At 41.6% G+C, this 23,760-nt stretch overlaps 1 pseudogene; it reads left to right on the top strand.

Moving 5' to 3' along the window:
* The first annotated feature begins 10,949 nt into the window (after positions 1 to 10,949).
* On the top strand, positions 10,950 to 11,184 carry LOC130857772 (CDC42 small effector protein 1-like; annotated as a pseudogene).
* The last annotated feature ends 12,576 nt before the right edge of the window (positions 11,185 to 23,760 follow it).

Genomic DNA, 23,760 nt, shown 5'->3' with positions numbered 1-23,760 from the left:
CTCATCCTGTGATTTCAAAATCCCTACCAGACTCCTTAGGACGCATGAAGCCTGTTCCCGCTTCCAACTGCGACTGTTGCTTTGGCCAAGTGTAATCTGATGAATACAAACTAAGAGTCCTGTCCTGGGATAACCCTTATTCTTGTCTGTAAAGAGCTTTGAGATTCACTCAGAAAGGTGCAAAATAAATCTCAAATCTCTGGGCAGAGACACGGTGGTGGCAATGAGTGAAGAACGGGGGCGGGACGTTGGCCCCTCTCCTGAGATCCACCGATTGCCATTCCTCGCTATGGAAGAGTTTCTGCAGCCCTGTGCACTGGCAGGCTCTCAGGGCTGGGCTGGGTTTAGGAATTAACTTGAAGTATTAAGTTTGTAAATATCTAGAGAGGGCTGATCTTCCCTGAGAGGAGACTTGATCATGCAGGAAGAAGCTATAAGCCACAGAAAGCTACAAAAGGGTTTCCCCTCCACAAGTCCCATTTCTTTCTGCTACACAACACTGCCTCCGTGGAGCAGCAGCTCTTCCTTCTGCTCAGGACCCAGCCATCTCCCCGCTTGCTTCAGCTTTGTAAGTGATCATAAATAGGCTTACAAGGGGTACCAGGGAGGCCATTAGCAAAACATTAAGCAACAAGCCCTCAGCTCCTCACCTTCAGTAGCATCCTTTCCCCAAGGGTTCATTGCAGGCAGATTCTTCCTACATCCCTGAGCCCCCGACACTTTATCTTAGGAACATGCTATTCCTTATTCATATTGACACAAGTAACTAAGAACAGCATACAGTATTATACCTCTCTCAAATATTTTCATTTTAAAAAGGCTTATGAAAGTCCTAAGCCAAAGACATGAGGCAATTTCAGACAGCAGTTAGAGAAAGTTTTTATCAGGGTGGTGGTCCCAGGGAACCGCAGGCCTATTCCAAAGTCCTTCTCATCTCAGGATCCATGTATTCAGCCTAGATGCTTTTCTACCTGTGCTTTCAGGTGTGATATTACAGATCAACTCCACAAGGTCACTGACATCACTGTGGTTCGGGGCCAGTCATACAAGTATTCCCCAGGGCCTGTGAACAGCGACCACTAAATCCCTGTGGCTGTGGTTTCCAGCAAGCCCTTTGCGTTGGAGTTCCCTTCTCCTTGTGGTCAACAGCTTTGAGTTCTACGGACAGTCATGGAATGGTGCCTGGACCACCTTTTACTTGTGTTTGGTGATTCTGATCACATATATGCATTCCTACATCATAGAAATGGGATTATTTTAACATCTGGAAAAATGCTAGAGTGAGAAAATGCAGAGCCATGGGTTGCCAATAAGCGTACCTGCTTTGATTGGCTTGAGCAGTGCCTTTAAGATCCTATTTGATGCTGGATGTAAATATGTAAGTTGAGTTGCATGCTATGCTGAACGAGCCCAGCAATAAATTATAAACATCCTTGTGACATTTCGTAAAGGAAGTAGTTGCTATGTGTGACTAGTAACCACTTTTTCAAGAGTTAAACATCTGAGCTATTTAAATTCCTCCGCAAAGTATGAAAAGCAAATTAAGTCATCGTGCCACAATCACTCAAATCAGAAGGATGAGGAGTGCAGTAAATTTTTCTTTTTCCTTCTTCTAACTGGTGAGGTGGTAGGGGAACATCAAATCTGATTGTCAAAATTCAGTGAAAATCTCTAGCAATTAAAAGTTTTCGGGAGATAAATATCCCTGACAGCTGACTAGCAAGGATGGATATCCTTGTGATACAATCAAATTAACATGTATAATATTCAATTGCTGACTGTTTGCTGTGTACTACAGAGTGTGTGTAAGTCCAGGACGTGGGGAAATCATGGCTCAAGTGTGTTATGGGTGTGTCCGTGAAGCAGCAGAAATATTTTTCTCAACGTTCTGTTCATGAAGCCTAGTTTGTTGGACAGCTGCTGAGGAGTCCAACCAAGGGATCTGATCATAAGTACGTTCTATCCAGAAGACCTAATTTGAATGAATTTAACAGTGGTGCAATAAGCCGTACACTATGCCAGCTCTTTTCTGTTCAAAAGAAAACAGGGATGTCACTAGGTTATTTCCCACGAAGGAAAAGTTTTGATTCCATCCTGAATGTACCTTTGTTTATTTGTAGATCAATTTCCTGTTTTTTCGTATCAAAATATTTCAGCTGTAGCTTAAATTGAGAAGGTATTGGAGGTTCTATCCCAACCAAGTCAGATGAGTGTGTTTAATTACAGCTCTGAAGCAGATCCACTATGTTAGCAAGTCGAGCACTTAAAAAAAAAAATAAAAGGGAAAAATATTTTTATTCCAGTGAGTATCTCCCATGGGAAAAAAGGCAGATGGAAAGAATAGCAATGATGAGACAAAATTAATATACCCATATTATATAACAACTAAAAAGGCGGCTGTGTGCCATTTCTATGTTTCCTTTTACAAATAAGGTGCATTTTTTTCTTTGAAGATGTGTTTATGCTCAAGTGAACAGCAGTCAAGCCTTAAAGGCTAGAAAACTGATTTCTGATCCCTTAAGGAGATTTTACTTATCTCTGCCCAGTGCCATTATGTGTTGATTTCATAGGTGATCCCTCACAAAGTATGTTTATTTCCTTATTTCTTATTTCTTGGCTGAATGCGTTTATTGCTCTATTTCCTATTTCGTGGCTGTATTGGGGGCTGGGGGCTGACCTCTTACTTTTGCCCTCACAAACCTCACGGTTTCACGTGTGAGATGAAATTCTGAGGCAACGTTTTCTGACTCCCTCTCTCCCTCTGAGCCACATAGGAAAATGTTTTATTATCGGAGACTGAATGCATTTCAGATGGCTGACAAATCCAGCTCTGGGCTATCAAAAGTCAGAGACTTTTTCTCTCTGTTTCTTTCTGAAGAGGAGTCAACAGTAATGAACAAGAAAGATGCATCACTTTTAGGGCAGAGGCGCGTGGGCAGCACTTAGGAGAGGTAAGAGAGTTAATCACGTACCCTAAATGGAGCTGGCGGCCATGTACCTAGTGCATCCAGTTAACTAATCTTTAATTTTTGTACTGGGCACAGAGCCAGCACATCCAGTGGACCAGGAGAGATGATTAGGGAGAACGTTGTAAAACTGCTGAACATAATTCACTATCACCAAATATAGACGTCTCTGAAGCTGACAATCTTATTCATAGGAAATGCAATGACATGGTCCAAATTGTGAGAAAAGGAATCCAACTTGGTTGAGATAGGGAAGACAAAATGAAAACAACAAAACTTTGGCCCACAAGTCCTTTCCGTTTGGAAAGTTTTCTAAAGGCTGAACTTAAGCCTGCAGAGCAGCTGACGGTGCAATCTGCAGGCTGCTGGCAGGCCACCGCAGAACCAAACCCAGCAGTTCGAGGTGGAAGAAAATTAAGTGAACAGAGTCTACTTTCTGAAAATGCTCTTCTTATCAGAGCTTTCTGAGACCTTCCAGAGTGATGGGTTCCAAACTATGTCCAGCCACTGCTGGGGGGAAGGGGACAGATTTGACCAGCTGTGGACACTGGGTTTAATTACCTGCAGCCTATTTCCAGCTTCAGAACAATTTCTGCTTCTACCTTATAACCCACCATGGCCCTACTTTAAAGAATCTTAATGTAGTTTATTTTTTTGAAAGAAAATGACCACAGAGAAAACACTTTTTAAAAAAACACTTTCAAATTATAAATATAGTGTATGTATGTGTATGAGTACATAACATATATTTTATTCACACTAGAGATTTAAATCAAGCGGGTGCTCTTTTCCCTATATGGAAAGTTCAAAGAGAAGAATCTAAACATGGCTTCCTCCTAAGTCAGGCATATTCTTTGGAGCACATTTCACAGGATGTTACTTAGGTGTTCTAATTAGCTGGAAAAAATAATTATTACAAGTACAGAAAACAAATGGTTAATTTCTTTAGCATAAAAATCAGTCAGAAATCAATAAGTAAAAGATAAACAATCCTGCAGGAAAGTAGGCAAAGGATATATACAGATAGTTCAAGAAAAGGAACAAAAACAGGAAATAGACATATAAGAATATACTCAACTTTGCTCATAGTTTAAAAATTCAAATGATGATGAGATAGCAATTTTCACTTCCAATTGGCAAAGATTAAAAAGAGTAGTAATACCAGGATAAGAGGTGAGAAAACAGTCACTCTCATGCATTGTTAGTGAATGTGTTGATTGACGTAATGTTTTTGTGGTGGCAAGTTTGCAATATCAAAGTTGATCCAGAAATTTTACTCTTAGGAAGGTAACCAGAAACATTCACATAAGTACACAAAGACAAATGTACACAGATGATGATTGCAGCATAGTTCCTAATAGCCAGAAACTGGAAACACACCACTAAAAAAAAACGAGGTAGATTTATATGCAGAAAGTGCGTAACACAGAAAGTGTTCTAAGATATGACAACAAGTGAAAAGGGCACGTTACAAAAGCGATATAGAAAGTAGTTCCATTTTTATTACATGCAAAGGAAAAGAATCTAATGGCATATATACTAAAATGTAAATACTGGGGGGTGGTTTGTAGCAAACACAAATGTAATTTCTGGGGGTGGCATTTTGGAGCACCTTCCATTTCTCCCTGTGTATTTCTGTACCATTTGATCACATATTAAAGGTGAAACAAAAACGATTTTAAAAAATAACAGTATGAACATCACTGAAGTCGTTTTTCTGCCAAACATGTTAAATCTGGATCTCAACTTGAGGAAACAATCCCATAAATTATGTAATATCCTACAAGACAACCAGCCCAGACTCCTCAGACTTATCAATGTTATGAAAAATGGGAAGAGAATGTTCTGGATTAAGAACAACTAAAGAGATAATAACTAGCAACGCGTGATCTTTGATTGGATCCTACACGCATAAAAAACATTATAAAGGACCTTTTAGGACATAATTGCCTTGGTGAATCTAGGTGAAAGAATAAGATTTTTAGAATTATATTTTGGGAAATATTAGTATAGGAAATGCCTCTTTAATGGAAATGTATTGATGGCCTATCGATGCTAGATGGTCCCATGGATATATTATCTCACCGGAGAGGAAGATGACTTCTTATTGTAGCTAAAACTCTGATTATTACTGTTATTGCTGAGGGAATACCAATAGATTCAATTCCAGAATATCTTAGCTGGCTTATAGATTTCCAGTTTGTGCCTAGGTGCCAACTAGGACTTATTAGGAAGTTGGGAAATTTCAGAGCAGGAGGGTGTCTTTCAATTTACATGGGCTCAACCCTCATGATTTTACAGATGAGCAAAAGGGACCCAGTTGGGCTATGATATACCCACAGCCAGTTAGAAGGAAAACTGGTTTTGGAAAACTTGCCTTCAAATTTAGGACCCTTACAACAAAGCCCTAAAGACTTACTTAACCCTTGCTGAAACATCAGCAAGGGACTAGGCGTCATAACGGCCTGCCCTGAGATGGGCCCCTTCTACACGGAAAGAGGCTTAACACCCGCGGTGAAGTTGCGTGGTAATCCTCAAGGCGCACAGAGCCTCCACCTCCTAGCACTTGTGACAACGCAGGCAGGCTGCCGAGTCCAAGTCGAACCAAGACATGCCCTTTGCTTGACTTTTTTATTACATAAGAAAGCACGAGGAGTTCAAGTCAACACTTTTTTCTCCCTAAAAAAATACAAAAGAGAAAAGAAGGGCTTGCTTATGGAAGGTGGATAACAAAAGAGTCCTAACTCCTCTGCGGTCCTCCTGATAAGCATTTCCCTCACCAGCTTCCCAGCGGGCCTCATCCCATCTGGTAGAATGATAGGAGAGAGATTAAATCATTTCTCCTTTATGGAAGGTTTGTACCTCCTTTTCGACTGGACTAAGACTCCAGATTTACATCCCCATTTTGCATTGCCTTCTGAGAATAACTCCTGCCCTACGTGGTGAGTTTAAGGAAATCAAAAAGCCCCTCTTTGTGAAATGATTTCCCTGACCGACTCATGCTGACTCCTCAGGGGCCCGTGGAATATGCTACAGTGGTGACGGTGAGAGTGTGACTTCCTGCCGCGGGGCAGGTCCCGGGGGTGGGTCAGGCAAAAGGCTCCAGAGGACACAGAGACCACAACGGTGAACAAGGCTAACGTTTGTGGAGGGAAGTCCAAGTCAGATAGCTGGAAGAACACGTACGATGTCAAGTCAGGAGGCTACTGAGACTGGGGTCGCTCAGTCAGGAGTTTGGAACTGCATGGAAGTGGGCTTGTAGGACAGACAGTTCAGGGCCAGGCAGGGTCTCTTGAAAAGAAGTCCCAGATTCTAGCTGGCATAGATGGGTCACCATCTGTGGCTGTCAGGGCCTGGTGTCTTGAAGCAACCAGGATCAGGTGGACCCTGAAGAGCCACGGGTCCGTGAACAACGGTAAGAGCACCAGGGCCTGCGTTAGGGTCTGGAGTGAAAACTGGATCCCCACATAAAAGCAGATCAGCAGGTTGTAAAGGCAAGGATAAACCCATTGTGGCTCCAAGAATCAAATCAAGGGAGGAGCAAGAAGGCAAGCACGAAGCCCAGGAGAGCAGGCAGCCAAGGTGGTCAGCGTCGGAGGAGTCCACACAGCGCTGGGGTGGGATGGGTTGGAGTGATGCCAGGGTCAAAGGGTGGATGGTACAGCCACTCTTCATTCTGTTCCTACTGCTCTGATTGGGGTGTGTCTCGTGCCATCAAAAGTTCCACCAGAAAATTTGTTTGCTCTCTTTCCTTGCAATTAACTGGGAGTATGAGGGAGAAAGGAAATGTTTGCTTATAAGGAAGCGTGTGTTTGTGTTGACAGGAAGTTTGAGTTGAAGGGAACTCCAGAATTTCAGTCCTGCAGGCATTCCTATTGGAATTTGCTGGGGCAGTAGGAAGGGGGGAATGTGGCCACAGGGACTGCACCCTGCTCAGCTACACTGAGTTCTCCAACTCACTGGTTGAGGATCTGTGGGTCAGGCCAAGGTGTTCTCTTTAGAAAAACTCTGTGAGGATGCACTTGTTTTGGAGAGGGTGGGTAACATTAGCACACACTCAAGGGTTTTTAACAGCTCAGCTCAGAGACATTTATACTTAAGCCTGGAGAGAATGGAATAGAGAAAGCTTGGGTTCTGGGGGAGGTGAGGTTCCCAGCACAGAAACCCGAGAACACAGGACACCAGCAGGGAAGGGGACAAAGGGAGGCTTCACCCCAGGGGTGCACCAGAGGCTGCACAGAGGCGGGTGAGAGTAGCGGCCAGCTGACGGGATGCCAGTGCACCTACCTTTACCCCAGCTTCTACCACAGTAGGTCAACCTTCGTTTATGTTGCACGTTGGGTTTCTGTGATTTTCTTTCATTTGGCTTTAGATCACTTGAAAACCACCACCTTATACCAACAACACTGAGTGCTGTCCATGTTCTCATCTCTATGTTAGATGCTTTCTTGGTTATTCATATAGGACCCTCTTCTCAAGGAGTTTACTGTCTCTCTGGAAATCTCAGTTTTATTTAATGGTAAAAAGGAGGGAATAATATGGGGGAGAACTTAAGTGCTAAGTGTTAGGGGCTAGAAGTGATTCACAATTTCAAGAAAAACGAGATCCCTGGGTTACGGTGGTGAGGGGTCACGTCAAAAAGGTACAGAAAGTTCTACCCCAAAAAGTGGCATTTGAGTTGACCCTTAAAGGAGAAGAGCATTTGGAAAAGTGGGGAGGGTATTCTGAGCTGTGAGAACAGCATGAGCAAAGGTATAGGGACAGGAACACTCAAGGCCAGTTTGGAAAATAGCAGATAGAGAAAACATATGCATGACTGACAGTGTTTTCCATTTTCTAAATTACTTATTCAGACTGTATCCTGAGCAAGAACAATTTCCTGTGGTTTATAAATAGGTCCCACTTATTTTAGTCGAATGTAACACTGATGATCGTTCATGGAATGTTCCACAGAGATTTCAGTTTTCCAAGGGCCAGGAGAAAATGTACAAATGTGTAAGACATGGTGCAGCACGTGAAACATCGTACATTACCACAGGTTCATCAAACCTAGTCCAAAGTTCATGCAGAAACTTAGTGCTACTAACCAGGTAATTGTCTCTCTGTCTCATTCTCCCTCCTGGATTTGTTCCTGATTTACTATGCAAAGTGCCTAAGGCTTCAGATGACATGTACCTCTGGATACGAAAGAATTAGAATAGAAATTGGGAGATTAAAAAAAAAAAAAAAAAACCGGCACAAGAGATGAAGTCATTTGTCTGAGCTCACAAGGAGGGTGGTGCCAAGATTACAACTCAGGATGCCCATCTCAAGTTTCATTTCACCCAAGATCTTGAAAACAGAATTCCTACCCACCTCTGTAACTAAGAAGTCACCAGAATCGTACAGAATTCCAATTCACATGATTCCTAAGATAAGGACCTTTTCACTAGGCTGGTATGTTTCTTGGGGGTTGGGTGTCCCGATTTCCTATACTTGAGAAACATTCCAGTGCATATGTACATGTTATATGGTGTCCAAAAGAAAGAAGATATTTATATTGGTAATTAATTAGGTGAGGGACCGATCCGTATTTTGTTGCAATTAGCATTATCCTCAATGTTCCTGTTCTATTTTCCAATCTGCGTCACTAGTATTTGCATTAATATATACTGTTCACTTTGGCTTAAGAAAGATTATGAATGAACACATGTATTTAAATCTGTATTTTTCCTTTGAGTCCCTCTTCCCATATAGACTAAGGGCAAAAAAAAGAACTGACGGTAATCCTCAGTATTCCACCGTGTGGTCATAATGCAGTGGGTAAAAGAGGAGCAGGAGCAGCAGCAGCAGTAGCAGCAAATGATTTATTGTAAAAAGTTTCTTAGGAAAAACATCCTACACTCAGTGCTGTCTTATATCCAAAGACATCACTATCAAACATTCCCCAGACCATGACATAACACTACAAGTGATTAGAGAAGTTTTTGCAACATTTGGAGCCTTCACCCACATACCGGCCCTCTAAATAAGAACAAGGGTGGATTTCCTGGGTGGCGCAGTGGTTAAGAATGCGCCTGCCAGTGCAGGGGACACGGGTTCGAGCCCTGCTCTGGGAAGATCTGGGAAGATTCCCCGTACCACGGAGCAACTAAGCCCATACACCACAACCATTGAGCCTGTGCTCTAGAGCCTGTGTGCCACAACTACTGAAGCCTATGCACCTAGAGACTGTGCTCCACAACAAGAGAAGCCACTACAATGAGGACCCCACGCACCACAATGAAGAGTAGCCCCCGCTTTCAGCAACTAGAGAAGGCCTGTGTGCAACAATGAAGACCCAACGCAGCAAATAAATAAATAAAATTTTTTTAAAAGATTAAAAAAAAAACAAGTGTTATTAAGTAGCCCTTTCATCCTTAAAATTAGGTCATCTTATTGAGTAATAAAACCACCACCAATAGCATTTCTGGTCATTCCAATAATCCTCCCCCCAATACTTAAAATACTACCAGAATTGAAAAGAAATCTCCACCCAATTTACCAAATGTAATAACAGCTGCCTACAAAAATGTCCTTTGACAGGCAGAATTTGTAGCCAGTCCAAGAGTATTATTTTCACACAGTGTTTAAGATTTAAATGCCTAAGGTTTTACTTGGTTCAGTCATGCGTGTATAAGTTTTACACTTTATGAGAATTTTCAGAAGGGAGAGGGTAAATGTATTCTTTTTTGGACATACTGTCTTTTATAGTGATATGATAGCAACATTGGATTATACATTAAACCACCAGCTAAATAGAAATTAAGTTCACAAGCATAACCCAGTCAAGCATGACGTACATATATGTTTTGCTTTTTGACGTCCCAACATGTTAACCTTAGGGTATGAAAGAACTAGACTAGGAATTGGGAGATTCTACCATAGAAATCAAATCAGGTTTTTCCATGTTGATCCCTGAAACAAACAAAGGCAATTTGTTTGTTTCAGGGATCAAAAATTAAACAAAGACAAAAACAAAAAAGAAAACACACCAGCTTTCTGAGATGTGGAAGTTTAGATAACATCTTTTCCATGTCGTTCTCAGGAAGTGAGATTCAAGTGCCCTTTGTAAGTATCTGTACAGAGGGGCCACACACCCAGGTGATCAGGAAACACACCTTTCCTTCCCTTCGCCAGGACGCTCTGTGTAGGCTTTCCCAAGCTACGATCCTCCCAGCACTATTTCCACTGAATGTGACTTGAACAAAGGGCTTGGGAGTGGTGGCGGAGGAGCATGTCATGGTAAAATTAGCTTTGGAAATGTGAGACATCTACTTTATGAAGCATGGTAGTCTATTAAAATCTGAGAAAATCTGCAATCAAATTAAGGTCTGTTTGGGATTATCTGAGCATTTCCCCAGCCACGTTCACCACAGAAGCCCATTCTCCTCTAGGCCATGCACTCGGGCTACCTTTAGATAAGCAAGAACACTAGCTTAGGCTCAGACCCGGGGTCCTGAAAGGCTTTCTTTGCCACTTGACAGCTTTGAGAATTTGGGTAAGTCGCTTACCCTCTCAGAGCCCTGGTTTCCTTATCTGAATTATGTAGAAAATAAATCTAGCTCTGCCAGCCGGCCCTTGGCTCCACCACCACGCCGAGGAGCGAGCCTGGGAACCCCACACTGGCGAGCACCGAGCAGAACACCCCTGCCTTCACCCCCGCCAGCTGCCGCCAGATGCCTGGATGCCGGAGCAGAGCAGGGTTCCAAGTCTGTGGAAGACATAACCTTGTGCCTGCCCACCCACTCTGCTCTCTGACCTTGCTAGTCTCTCAGGGTCTGAGATGCTGACCTTCACTGCTCAGCTAAGGGCTCCAGGGGCTCTACTTTTTCTATACCTGTCCAGCTGGGTAAACCTAGGATGTTGTTACACCTGAGGGGAGTGAGGAGTGGGCGGTCAAGGCACCAGAGCGAGAGCCCTCTGGGGCCTCAGGCGCAGGAGTGAAAGTGTAACCATCAGGGAATGAGTGAATTTTGGCACAAACTGGGCTGCTGCGTGGTAGAGAAACCAGCTGAAGAAGAGGAGACGGACTGACCGGGCCATGATTGGGGAACCAATGAATTTTGTTCACCTGACTCATATGAGCTCTGGGGAGGTGGGGATTGGAGATGGACTTGCCATGACAGGTGCAGTTCAGGAGCAGATGCGGTCCAAGGGAAACCAGCACAGGCTGTGGAGCAATTCTACGGGCTTGTAGCTCCAATAGGAATAGTTCTGCTCTGTGTGCAGCCTTCATTCTGTCCAGCCCAGAAAAGATGCTGCCCCACCAGTTTCCCTCCTAGAATCAGTGGCCCCAGGGCCCCTCTTTCCCCTATCTGTCTAACAGTGTCTCAAAAGGCCTGGGGCTGGACTCCCTCTACCCCCTCTGGCTGAGCCCCCCCGGAGATGGGGTCAAGGCAGCAGGACTGACCAAGTGACTACTGGTTGGCCAGAGGAGCTCAGCTGAAATCCAGAACACTCTCAGATCTGAGGTAGGCATTTTCTTGGACTTGGAATGAGTCCCCTTCTCCTGAATGACAGTCTAGGTGACATATGTTTTTAAACTCTTAAGCTGGAACTCCTTAAATATGGTGGGTAGGTGAGATTACCAGAGCTGAAGCTGGCTTTGCTGAGAAGCTCCCCGCTTCCCTGCCCTTCTCTTTCCTCCTGGAATGAGCTGAAGGAGACGTCAAGCCGGGGCTGGGAAGGTGACCACCGGCTAGTCTACTTTTTCTCTTTAGATCTCAGACTTTAAGCTCACAGTCCCTCAATATCTCTCTGCCAATACCAGGGTCTTTTTCTAGGTATGCCCCTAACCCTATGTTTCTGTAGCATTGCTGGCTCCCTGAGATCGCGCTCTTTTTTTAATTAATTAAAAATTTAATTTAAAAGAGAAAATAAATCTCTCATGATATTTTGAAGACATAGCGTATACTCAGTGAAGATTTACCTGCTTCCCTTTGCAATCCACGGTAGTATAAATCTTTCTGTGTCTCAAAAAGTGTTCCAATAGCCTCTCTAATATGACCACTTTCTTTTTCCAGTCGCATCTCCTAGTAACAAGGAGGTGTTAACTCTTTTAAAGCCAGACTGTCTAGAACGTAAATTTACTAGCTGTGTGACTTGTGACTTGAGGCCAGTCATCTACCCTGTCTGTGCCCAGCTGTTCCCACCTGGGGAATAGTTAGGCACAGACTAAAATGGGGCTAATAATGGTTCCTGCTTCATAGGGTTGTGGAGACAAAAGGTTAATAATGATAAAGCACTAACACTGGGCATAAGGTAAGTGCTCAGTAATCTCATTAAAGCTACTAGTAGTTTTATTTTCTAATCATACACACTTAGCTCTTGGCTACACAAAGATACGTGATGCTTTCCCATGTCCATGTCTTTTCTCTTGCTGGAATGTCCTTCTTTACTTGTTCTGCCTGGTGAAATCCTACCCATTCTTCCAGGCCCAACCCTGAATGCTACCTTCCTGGTGAAGCCTTTCCAGGTTTCCCCGAATAAGGTGGTATCTTCCTCCTCAAAGGAACCCTCTCAGGGCTTTGTAGATTTCTTTTGGCTCCTACAATGTTCAACTTTGTATGTAATGAGTGTTATACTCCTGGAGGAGCAACACACGCACCCACTCAGCACCCAGCAGTGTGATTCAGCAGGGAACAACTGCAGGCTGGGAACCAGGAAACCTGGGCTCTGGTCCCAGGCCAATCACTCTGTAATCTCGGGCAAGTCACTTCATGGAGCTTTGGTGTACTCTTTCTTAAAACAGTGCTTTGGGGATTTTGCTGGTGGTCCAGTGGTTAGGACTCTGCACTTCCACTGTAGCGGACATGGGTTCAATCCCTGATTGGAGAACTAAGATCCTGCATGTTATGTGGTCCAGCCAAAACAAACAAACAAAAAACCACAAAACAGTGCATTGGATTAGATTAGATCTGAAACCTCTTCTATCTCTACCCTCTGTAAGCCTAGGATATGCTCCCTGGGCCGCCATATATTGATACATGCCTGTGGGATTTCAAGCGAATAGAAGGAACCAAGTTTGATCCAGAAATATCTGGTCAGAAACCCTTGACTGCATTGTTTTTAAAAGCAAAAGACCGAACAATCCAAATAAATAAAGTGTGGCATATAATGGAATAGTATGCAGCTGTAAAAACAACAGCAAAGAATAAGGAAGCTTACCGTGTGCTGAGAAGGAGAAAGCTCTAGGATGCATTAAGTGAAAAGGCAAGATACAGTGTTTGTAGTATGCTGCCTGTTGTATAATAAAGGGAGAGAAGTAATAAAACTATGTATTTGATCTTGTTTAGACATGCCTAAAGAGACACTGGGCAGCTATCTCTTTTAGAGACAGATGTGCCCTGTTAGAGTACACAGAAGTTTAAAAAGTGGTTACCTATGGGGAATGGAGGTGGGGCAATGAGGTGAGTGGGGACAGGGTGAGAGTGAGAATTTCAATGCATACCTTTCAATACCATTTTGATTATTTAAGAATGTAAATGTATTACCTGTGCAAAGAAAAAGCTGAAGTTAAAAGAGAAACCTCTGATTGTGACAGTATTTTTAACAAAAACAGATATTTATCTTACTTGCTGATTTTCAGTTTTCAGTGAGGCTAGGGGATAACTAAGACATGCTTTACTAATTTATTTCTGCAGCTTTCTACTGGGGTATGAATCCCTGTGGCAAGCTTGTCATTGGAAAGGTAAAACTTTGGCAGTTGAGATAATCCTGGAGTTTTCTTCTTAAGCCAGCCACACTGATCCTCCAGTTCTTACGACCTGACACAGATGCTCAGAAACCTTCATCCATCTGGGATGTGTCTGATGACTGTGTGAAAGGCCCACAACGACAGCATCAGCACCCCTACTCTTTCTGGAGGATCTGGGAGAAGTCAGTTGAGGAGGAGGACAGGGGCAGCCTAGCAAATTCTCAGATCCTCTTGGAGGGCAAATTAACAGAGGAATGATTGCAGAAGGCTCTGAGTAGCACCTACATGCCAACAGCTAAGACACAATTCAGAGACTGCTTTCAGATAATCTTCCCAACCTTCCCTAGAATCTACCCCTCAGATCACATAAATCTTCCCACCAAATGGGTAAAATCCCCAATTCTTCTCAAATTCAGTTAGCCCACTGCCTTAAGAAATTTAGACCTAAAAATATTTTTGTTCCTACCAGAGTTCTGTAGCAATTAGAAATCCAATATATGATTTTCTCAGCTTGCTTTGGTCTAAGGTCCTCTTTGGGGAGAATCCTGAGAGTGTAAATTACTTGCAGCTGAGACAGGCCCATACTTACCCAGCAGGTATTGTATCAAACCCCAGCACTCCCGCTTGGCTGCTCCTGGGAAGGCCTCAGAAGAGCTTTTCAAAGCAGACCTCATAAAAACAAACGCTCCCACTTCTACCCCCATCTCCTGTCCCCTTCAAAAAACAAACAACAATACCGCTCTGTTCACCAAACACAGGGGGATTTTCTGTTTAAAGTATTTTTTCTTATTCCATATTGGCAGCACTTATGAAGGAGTGGATGGCTTTCAAGTTGGGTGAACTTTGAAACATAAGCACATAAGAATCCAGGTGCTTAAAAAATTTTCAACCTTAGACACATCCTTAGGCCCTCATCTGAAAAATATCCTTTTAAAGTTTTATTAAACTATGTCAGTTTAAAAAGAAAGGATGCCTTTGACCACATATCTCGAGTCATTATGCTTGGTTTTAAAGCTTGTAGTACAATGACTAAGACCCTATTTCCCTTTTCAAACTTTTGGAAACGGCTTTGGTGTCAGATGGACCTGGGGTTGAATTCTGTTTTCATCACTTATTAGTTGTAAGACCTTAGGCAACTGACCCAACGTCTTTGCCTCAGTTTCCTCATCAATAAAATGGCGATAATTATGGTATGTACCACACAGATTATCTGTGAGGATTAAGTACATGTAGGGCTTCCCTGGTGGCACAGCAGTTAAGAATCCGCTTGCCAATGCAGGGGACACGAGTTGGATCCCTGGGCCTGGAAGATGCCACATGCCTTGGAGCAACTAAGCCCGTGAGCCACAACTACTGAGCCTATGCTCTAGAGCCTGAGAGCCACAACTAATGAGCCCATGCTCTGCAACTACTGAAGCCCGCACGCCTAGAGCCTGTGCTCCGCAACAAGAGGCCACCGCAACGAGAAGCCCCTGCTCTCCAAGACTACAGAAAGCCCTCGTGCAGCAACAAAGACCCAACGCAGCCAATAAATAAAAATAAATAAATTTAAAAAATAAGTACATGTAAAGTACTTAGCAGAGTGCCTACGTATATATTTAGTAAAAATAATAATGTTAAAACAATAAAAAATTATTATACCTTGCATCTCATTTGGGGAAAATGCTTATTTTCTGAAATTTATCAAATATTTCCTCATTTTTGTGATTCTTTAAGGGCCCCGATTTCAGTCTTGAATAAAAGCTTATTATTGCAATTGAACTCTTGCTTCCTCTAACCGGTGTGTAAAAGAAAGAACCTAAGAAAAGAGACCAGCCTGCAAACCATGAGAAGCAAACAAGGACAGAATTTCGTTGCCTCTACGGCAAATGTCTAGATAGTCTTAGTGTTTTTATCATCCTCTGAGAATGAGGCGTAACATTTGTGCTGTGACTGCACATCCCCACTCACCCAGTATCTGAGGGCAAAGGATGGGAAATGAGGGTACCCCAATGTCAGAAGAATGATAAGGGGACCAGATCCAATCACTCAATTCAGACAGAAGAGCTTCTCCTCAAACCAGCTACATGTTAAACTTTTCTGACCTCTGTGCAGAAGTGGTTTTTCTCTGTTTCTCTTTTTTCCTCACCCATCAGCCTATGAATTTTTGCAATTTCGTGAATGAATTCTAAGCATGAATCTAGCCCACTTTTGGAATCCTTTACATAGGCCAACAAAGTATGTCAAATTGGGGTGAGTGGGTGGTTTATCTTGAGGCAATGGCATGATGTCATTGCCAAGGTCATCTTTGGACTTCCAAAAGAATGACACCAGTCATGAAAACATTAGCCATGCCTGCCTTCTGCTCTCAAAAAGCATCGTGGCTTGCTGCCCACAGATACCAAGGCCACTATGATGGAGGCCCTATGGGAAGCCTGGGAGTAGGAAATGACCTCACTTTGGAGTTCTTGCTTTGTGGCATATTCCAAATTCTAGTTGCTTTCCTTCAGTTTTCCCAAACCTAAATGGTCAGAATGCTAATGACTGAGGTCCTCATTGACAATGCCTGGAACAGAGTTGTCCAATAGAATTATAATGTGAGCCACATACATAATTTAAAAATTTTGCAATAGTTATATTTGAAAAAAATAAAATTTTCAAACAGCAAAATTAATTTTTTAAATGTTTTATATAATCCATTATAGCCAAGGTAATATCATTGCAATGTATAATTGATGTTTTACAAATTGAGATATTTCACATTCTTTTTTTCTAAACTAAGTCTGAATTTGGTGTGTACATAGAGTTCATAAAATTTACAGTTAAAACAAGTAGATTCAAATACCTAAGTTGTTCTAAACATACTTAAACACTGTCTGATAACTAAACCAAGAAATTTGAAATAAAATTTAAATTAATTAAAATTAAAATTCAGTTTCTCTGTTACTCCAGTCACATTTCAAGTGCTCACTAGCCAGATGTGGCTGGTGGCTACTGTCCTGGACGTGCAGGTTGGGAAGACAGAGAAAAGTGCATGTTATTATCTGGAGAGCCATCACACTCAGGGCTTTCCCCCTCCTCATCCTCAGCTGCTACTTACCATCGGGAGATTCCAGAAAATGCTTTTTTTTTTGTAATTTCTAGTTTGGTTTCAACAATAAGAACTCACAATCACTTTTATATTTCTGTGGTGGGATAACGAGAATCAAGCTGCCTGAATATATGCAAGTGGAATAATTAGCTTATATCTGAGAGGTAAATTGTGAAAAACCCTTTCTCAAGAGGAGCATGTAGGAAAGTTTTAAAGAACATGCAAAAGTCCATTTACCTGATGTGACAAGTGGTTGGTTATGAAAAAATGACATTAAATGAGGAACTAATAAAAAAAGATTTTTAATTTTGAATTACATTTTTTAAATTGAGATGAAATTCACATAACATAAAGTTATCCATTTTAAAGCAACCATTTCAGTGGTATTTAGTATATTCCCTATGCTGTGCAATTACAGCCTCTATCTAGTTCTAAAACATTCTCATGACTCCAAAATAAAACCCCATCCCCATTAAGCACTTATACCCCATTCTCACCCCCGCCCCTCACTCCAGCCCTTGGCAACCACAATGTGTTTTCTATCTCTATGGATTTATCCACTCTGGATACTTCATATAAATGGAATCATACAATATGTGATTTCTGAGTTTGGCTTTTTTCACATTATGCTAAGTGTACAATGTACTGATACACTGTAGCATGCATCCAGAGCTTCATTCCTTTCATGGCTGAGTAGTATTCCAGTGTATGTATCTAACACAGTTTGTTTATCCATCCATTGATGGACATTTGTGTTGTTTCCACCTTTTGGCTATTGTGAAGAGTGCTGCTATGAACTTTTGTGTAAAAGTGTTTGAGTACCTGTTTTTAATACTTTTGGGAATATAGCTAGGAGTGGAATTGCTGTATGATAATTGTTGATGCTGTATGGTAATTCTGTTTAACTTTTTGAAGGACTGCCAAACTGTTTTCCCCAGCAGCTGCACCACTTTATATTCCCATCAGCAATGCATGAGGATTCCAATTCCTCCACATTCTTGCCAATACTAGTTATTTTCTACTTTTCCTCCAGTTTTGTTAAAATATAATTGACATACAGCACTGTATAGGTTTAAGGTATACAGCATAATAATCTGATTTACATTTACTGTGAAATGATTACCACGATAAGTTTAGTTAACATTCATCATCTCTTATAGATACAAAATAAAAGAAAAATTTTTTTTCCTTAGATGAGAACTTAGGGTTTACTGTCTTAACTTTCACATATACCATAGAGCAGTGTTAACTGTTGCCATCATGTTGTACATTATTTATAACTGGAAATTTGTACCTCTTGACCATCTTTGTCCACTTTCCCCTCCACCCCCAACATCTCTGGTGACCACAAATCTGACCTCTTTCATTTTTCTGTTTTACTTTGTTTTTTGTTTTTTGTTTTTTTTAAATTAAGGCTATCCTAGTGGGTTGCATTTCCCTAATGACTAATGAGATTGAACATATTTTTCATATGCTTGTTGAGCATCTTCTTTGGAGAAAATTCTATTCACCTCTTTTGCCTGTTTTTGAATCGGGTTGTTTGTCTTTTTGTTGTTGAGTTGGGAGAGTTCTTTATATATTCTGAATACTACACCCTTTTCAGGTGTATGATCTGCAAATATTTTCTCCTATTCTGTAGATTTTTTCACTTTCTTGATACTGTCCTTTGATGGACAAAAGTTTTAAATTTTGATAAAGTCCAATTTGTTTATTTTTGTTGTTGTTCATGTTTTTGGTGTCATATCTAATAATTCATTGCCTAATCTTTTAAGCACATTTCAAAAGAAAAATATAATTATAGCTCTATATCTGGAAAAAGACATACTTTAAAGTTTTTATTTTACTTGAAACATACATTTATATTCACCTGTTCATCTATTGATAAACAGTGTTTCTTTGAACATGTTTACTGAATGAAAGGTCACTTCTTTTTTGCAAAAGCCACAGATATTTGATACACATTTTTGTTTTCTTTTAAGTTAATTAAGAACTTAGAGACACTTGCAAAGCAACCTGTCTCCTAATATTTCAAGGTTTTTATAATTTCTACCCTTTCTAATATTTTATTGTTAGCTTGACCACACACAGTTTGATGGCAATATTTTTAGCCTTTCATCAGACATTTTCAAAATATACAACTTAGTTTTTGCTGAAAGAACCCTCTTTTCATACTGATATTTAATTGGTTTATGAATAATTATAATAAATATAATTATTAGGTATAATAAGCATAACTGGCACAAACAAGTTTTGGGACAAACACAACTGCCTTGGTAAATATATAACATGACTGATGGGAGCTGAAATACACAGATGAAGGAGAGTACCGTCTACCAGCAAAGTGTGTTTGCTGTGCCGTAGACATCAGTGTGCTTACAACAGAGTGAGTGAAGGGTGTAATCCAACACGTGGGTTAAGTGAAGGATCATTAAGAGAACATCCACTCCACTACTCTAGAGGTTTACATTCAGAATTACCTTAAGAACTTAAAAAAAAAAAACCGTGATAACATATACATAATATTTATCATTTTAACCATTTTTTAAATGTACACAATGGCATTCGTTCAGTCATATTGTTGTGCAGCCATCACCACCATCCACCTCTAGGACTTTTTGCATCTTGCAAAGGGAATTACTTTTTACTAATTAATATGCAATGCCCAGACACACAGCTCTGATATGCTAGCTTCTAAGTAGATATCGTTGGCACTTAGCAGTTGTGTAAACTTGGACAACTCAACCTGCTTGTGTCTCAGTTTTCTCATTTATAAAATGGGGTTACTATCTACCTCACAGAACTGACAAAAGGACAAGATAATATGGGATTTGCTAAAGCACTTTAAAAACTGGAAAGCATTTTAGAGTTGCCACCTACGATCATTACTTTTAACAGAAAAATCTGAAGATCCTTTATAGAAAGCTGAGGCTATTTATTCTGACCATGTTATAAATATTATTTCTAAACATTTACATTACTGTATAGTCAGATTAATCATCATACGTATATTTTACTTGTTTATTGATCGATTGTACCCGCTACGACAATGAAAGATTCACGAAGGCAGTAATCTTTTACTTTTTTTGCCCACTGCTCTATTTCAGAGTCTAGAATGGATTAAGGCATATATATTTCTTGAATAATTGAAAGAATGAATTATTTTATTCAGCAATAAGTGTGTTATTGGCACTCAAAAAGTATTCATTCATGGTAATGACAGTTTAAATATGTAAGTCTTTAGGTTTCCCCAGTGCAAAATTAACATGTGTAAATCACCAAATGGAATATTTCTAATATGAGGAGACTTCCCAGACTAGTTCAAGGTTAAAAGGAAGTCAGGTTTAAGAATATTAGAAATGAAGAAATTTATTCAAGTTTTCAAAATGTGTTCTGATTTTAAAATTTTATAATATTACTAGTATAATAAAAGATGGGCTTTTTTTTTTCTAAATTCTTATTGTGGTAAAATATACATAACTTAAAATCTATAATCTTAATCTTTTTTTTATTTATTATAAAATATTGGCTGTAACCCCCATGTTCTATAACATATCTTTGTAGCTTATTTTATACACAATAGTTTGTATGTATATGGGTATTAACTGGGTTCATATAACCAAGGAAATAAAGTACCATTCTCTCTTTTCTAAATAAAACAGATAGTGGTAGACAATACTATTGCTCATCAATATCTCATTTCAGGTGTAGTCAAATGACTTACTTTGGCAAATGAAATGTGAGTGGAGAAAACCTCATGTCATTTCTGGGTGGAAGTGTTTAGTTGCTGGTATTTAATCTTCCATCACATTCTTCTCTTGCTGTGGATATTGTGGGAGTACCAATTGACATGAAAGTACTATAGTGTTAAAGTATTCTGGAATGTTGAGCTGATACTTGGAAGACAGCTTCCCCAGAGTCTCCTGGAACCACAGCTGACTTTGTATAAGCAACAAATTAGTTTTTGCTGATTTGGAACTTGCATATTATACTGAGATTTGGGAACTGGGTGTTATAATAACAGTCTATAATGACTAATATATATGTTGACAAGATTTTCCCCTACATTTAGAATGGAAAGTTAAAATAACTATATCTGCAAAAATGTTGTAATAAAATACTATTTCTGTGGGAGACAAAGTCATATATACTCACTTTTTTTTTTAATAAATTTATTTTATTGGCTGTGTTGGGTCTTCGTTGATGCACACAGGCTTTCTCTAGTTGTAGTGAGTAGGGACTGCTCTTCGTTGTGGTGCATGGGCTCCTCATTGTGGTGGCCTCTCTTGTTGTTGAGCACGGGCTCTAGGCATGTGGGCTTCAGTAGTTGCAGCACATGGGCTCAGTAGTTGTGGCTCACGGGCTCTAGAGTGCAGGCTCAATAGTTGTGGTGCATGGGCTTAGTTGCCCTGTGGGATCTTCCTGGAGCAGGGATCAAACCCGTGTCCTCTGCATGGGCAGGCGCATTCCTAACCACTGCGCCACCTAGGAAGTCCTCCCATGGTTTTTAAAATGGAAAGTAGAATGTTACTGACAGGAAACTCATGACTTTAAGATTCCTTTAAAGCAAACTTGATTCTAATCTGAGGATAAACTTTAGCAAAGTTGCTTCTGAGATATTTGAGAATAATCCTTTTGCATTACCATCATTATTGCCTAACGTTTTTTCTTTTTCTAGATGTTTTCCTTCCACAGAGATGTCTTCTCCAATAATGTCTTCAGATTTAGACTTTCTTTCTTTTTCTTTCTTTCCTTTCTTTCTCTCTCTCTTTCTTTCTTTCTCTCCCTCTTTTTCTTTCTTTCCTTTTCTTTCTCTCTTTCTTTCTTTCTTCCTCTCTCTCTCTTTCTTTTTCTTTCTTTCTTTGCTTCTTTTTTTCCCCCACCAAAAGGTAAGATTTTGAGATTGCTAGTCAGGTATTTATAGTGAAACTGAATTGCTGTCTTTCACATTTTTGGAATACTTTCTGCCACTTTACTAGAGTACCTTGCTAAATTTGTGTGTGGCTTCCCTTTCTGAAGGAAAATTTTAAAAAGTAAGTGGGAGTGGACTGGCGTAGGGGAGGCGACTCATCCATCAAGTGAAGATTTATTCGAGTCCTGTTATCTGTGATAAAGGAAGCAGTTAGCAGTCACAATATCAGAATAACATTGAAAGAATTTAAACAGGCATTTCTCAGCAGGGCCATTGTTTTCTTTGGTATTTCATTAACATTTTGTGTGGGGAGGTGCTGGGGGCTCTGGCACAAAATAAGTGAAAGGGAAACAACTTTTATTTCTAGTGGATTTCCAGCATTACCTAATAAGAGTGGCCACATACATGTTGATTCTGTTCAATTCAACAAATATTTTTTGAGTACCTTTTAAATGCCTGCTATGTACACACAGTGAACAAAGAACCCTGCCCTTTGAGTTAACCTGTGTTGATCAACCTTGTGAGAAAAATGTTAAAGTATCTGTCTTCCTCAATTTTTTTCATATAGATCAAATATAAACTCTGGTCAATCATTCAAAGTGATGGTAAAGGCCTAAAAGGAAGAATCATCTTCACTTTGCTGGGACGGTTTTGTTTAGTTTTATTTTGAAGTATGCATTAAAATACATACAAAAATACAAACCCATCAGGTCTACTGATTTGAGAAATAAGCATGATCCCAGCTATTTGACTATTATTATCATTATTTATTAAAAAAAAATTTTTTTTTTTAATTCAGAAATTGAGGGTCAGATCTTTAGGAGAAAAGCCTTAGGGCTTTTTTTTTAACAACGGAGAAGGCCCCCTTCCCTCTGAAGGCTTACAGTGCCGCCTTGGGCACTTACAGAACAGGCAGAAAGTCAGTTTCTCCAGGCTGTTGTTTTTTTTTTTTTCTTCTAAAGAGCGTTTCTATTCGTGGTCCTGGTGATGACACCATCTTTTCTCCTCAACAGTGGCGCTTCCAGAATTTCTGCATAGCTTCGGGGATTGACAGGGTGGGCAAGCTGGTTGAAAATCGGCTGTAGCAGTTGACACATCTCGAGGAAACATTCGGTGTCCGTCACAGGGTACGTGGGTAGGGGGAGAAATCAAGCCCTCAGGCCATCGCGGGGCCTCCACTGCACCCGGGACGTCCCCACTCCCCGGGAGTGGCTCGGGAAGGGCACCCGAATCAGGTTGAAGTGAGCCGGCGTTCCGGCGAGAGAGGCAAGAGTTGGACGAACCACTTGTAGGGTCTATTACCAGCTACCCCGAGAGAAAGGGTGAAAAATCACTCATAAAGGAGGAAGATCTTGACTTCACCGAGGAACAACCACCCTCCCTCCGTCGCCCAGGTTTCCCACGGAGAGGTCACCATCGCTCTTCACCAGGGTGGGCAGAGCCTATAAGGCATCACCACCTAGATCTAAAACTAAACCAACCAAACGGCTCTCAAAGCCTCAACACGCTCTCTCCATCGCGTTCCAGACGCAAACATCGCGGGCAAAAAGAGGCTGCACGAGTCACGTAGAAAATTAGGCTGCCCCTTTCCGTGGTGATAATCGAATTAGCCTCAAATGAAACGTGAAATTGGCCCTCGTCGGCTGTGGGGACAAAGCCCCCATTGTCCCTTGGCTCGGACAGCGCGGCGGCGGTGCCCACCCTGCCCAGGCCAGCCCGGGCCAGTCCCCGCGGCAGCGGACGAGGTCTGCGCTGGGCCAGCGCAGAATCTCGGCGGGGCGAGCGTGTACGCGCCCGGGGTTCGGGTCGCGCGCGGAGCCAGCGCCGGGTGCGCGGCTGCGGGGCTCCGGGAGAGCGCCGAGGGCCGGCGCAAGAGAGGCGCCGACGAGGGAGGCGCGCAGGGGAGGGCTGGAGGTTGTGCGGGAGAGAGCGTGTGTGCGCGCGCGCGCGCGCACCCGGCTCCCGCCCGCGTCCGCGCTCTCCCTCTCCCCGCCCCTCGCCCCCTCCCTGCAGCGCCCTCCCCTCCTCCCCCCGCCCCGCGCTCCCGCCCAGCCCCCGGAATCAGTGCAGCTGTTGCCGTGCAGGCTGCGAATTCCTC

The sequence above is a fragment of the Hippopotamus amphibius genome, chromosome 7, assembly GCF_030028045.1.
Source record: "Hippopotamus amphibius kiboko isolate mHipAmp2 chromosome 7, mHipAmp2.hap2, whole genome shotgun sequence".
Taxonomy (NCBI): Eukaryota; Metazoa; Chordata; class Mammalia; order Artiodactyla; family Hippopotamidae; genus Hippopotamus; species Hippopotamus amphibius.
Note: the sequence above shows the minus strand (reverse complement) of the source record. Positions and strands in the feature narration are given on the sequence as shown.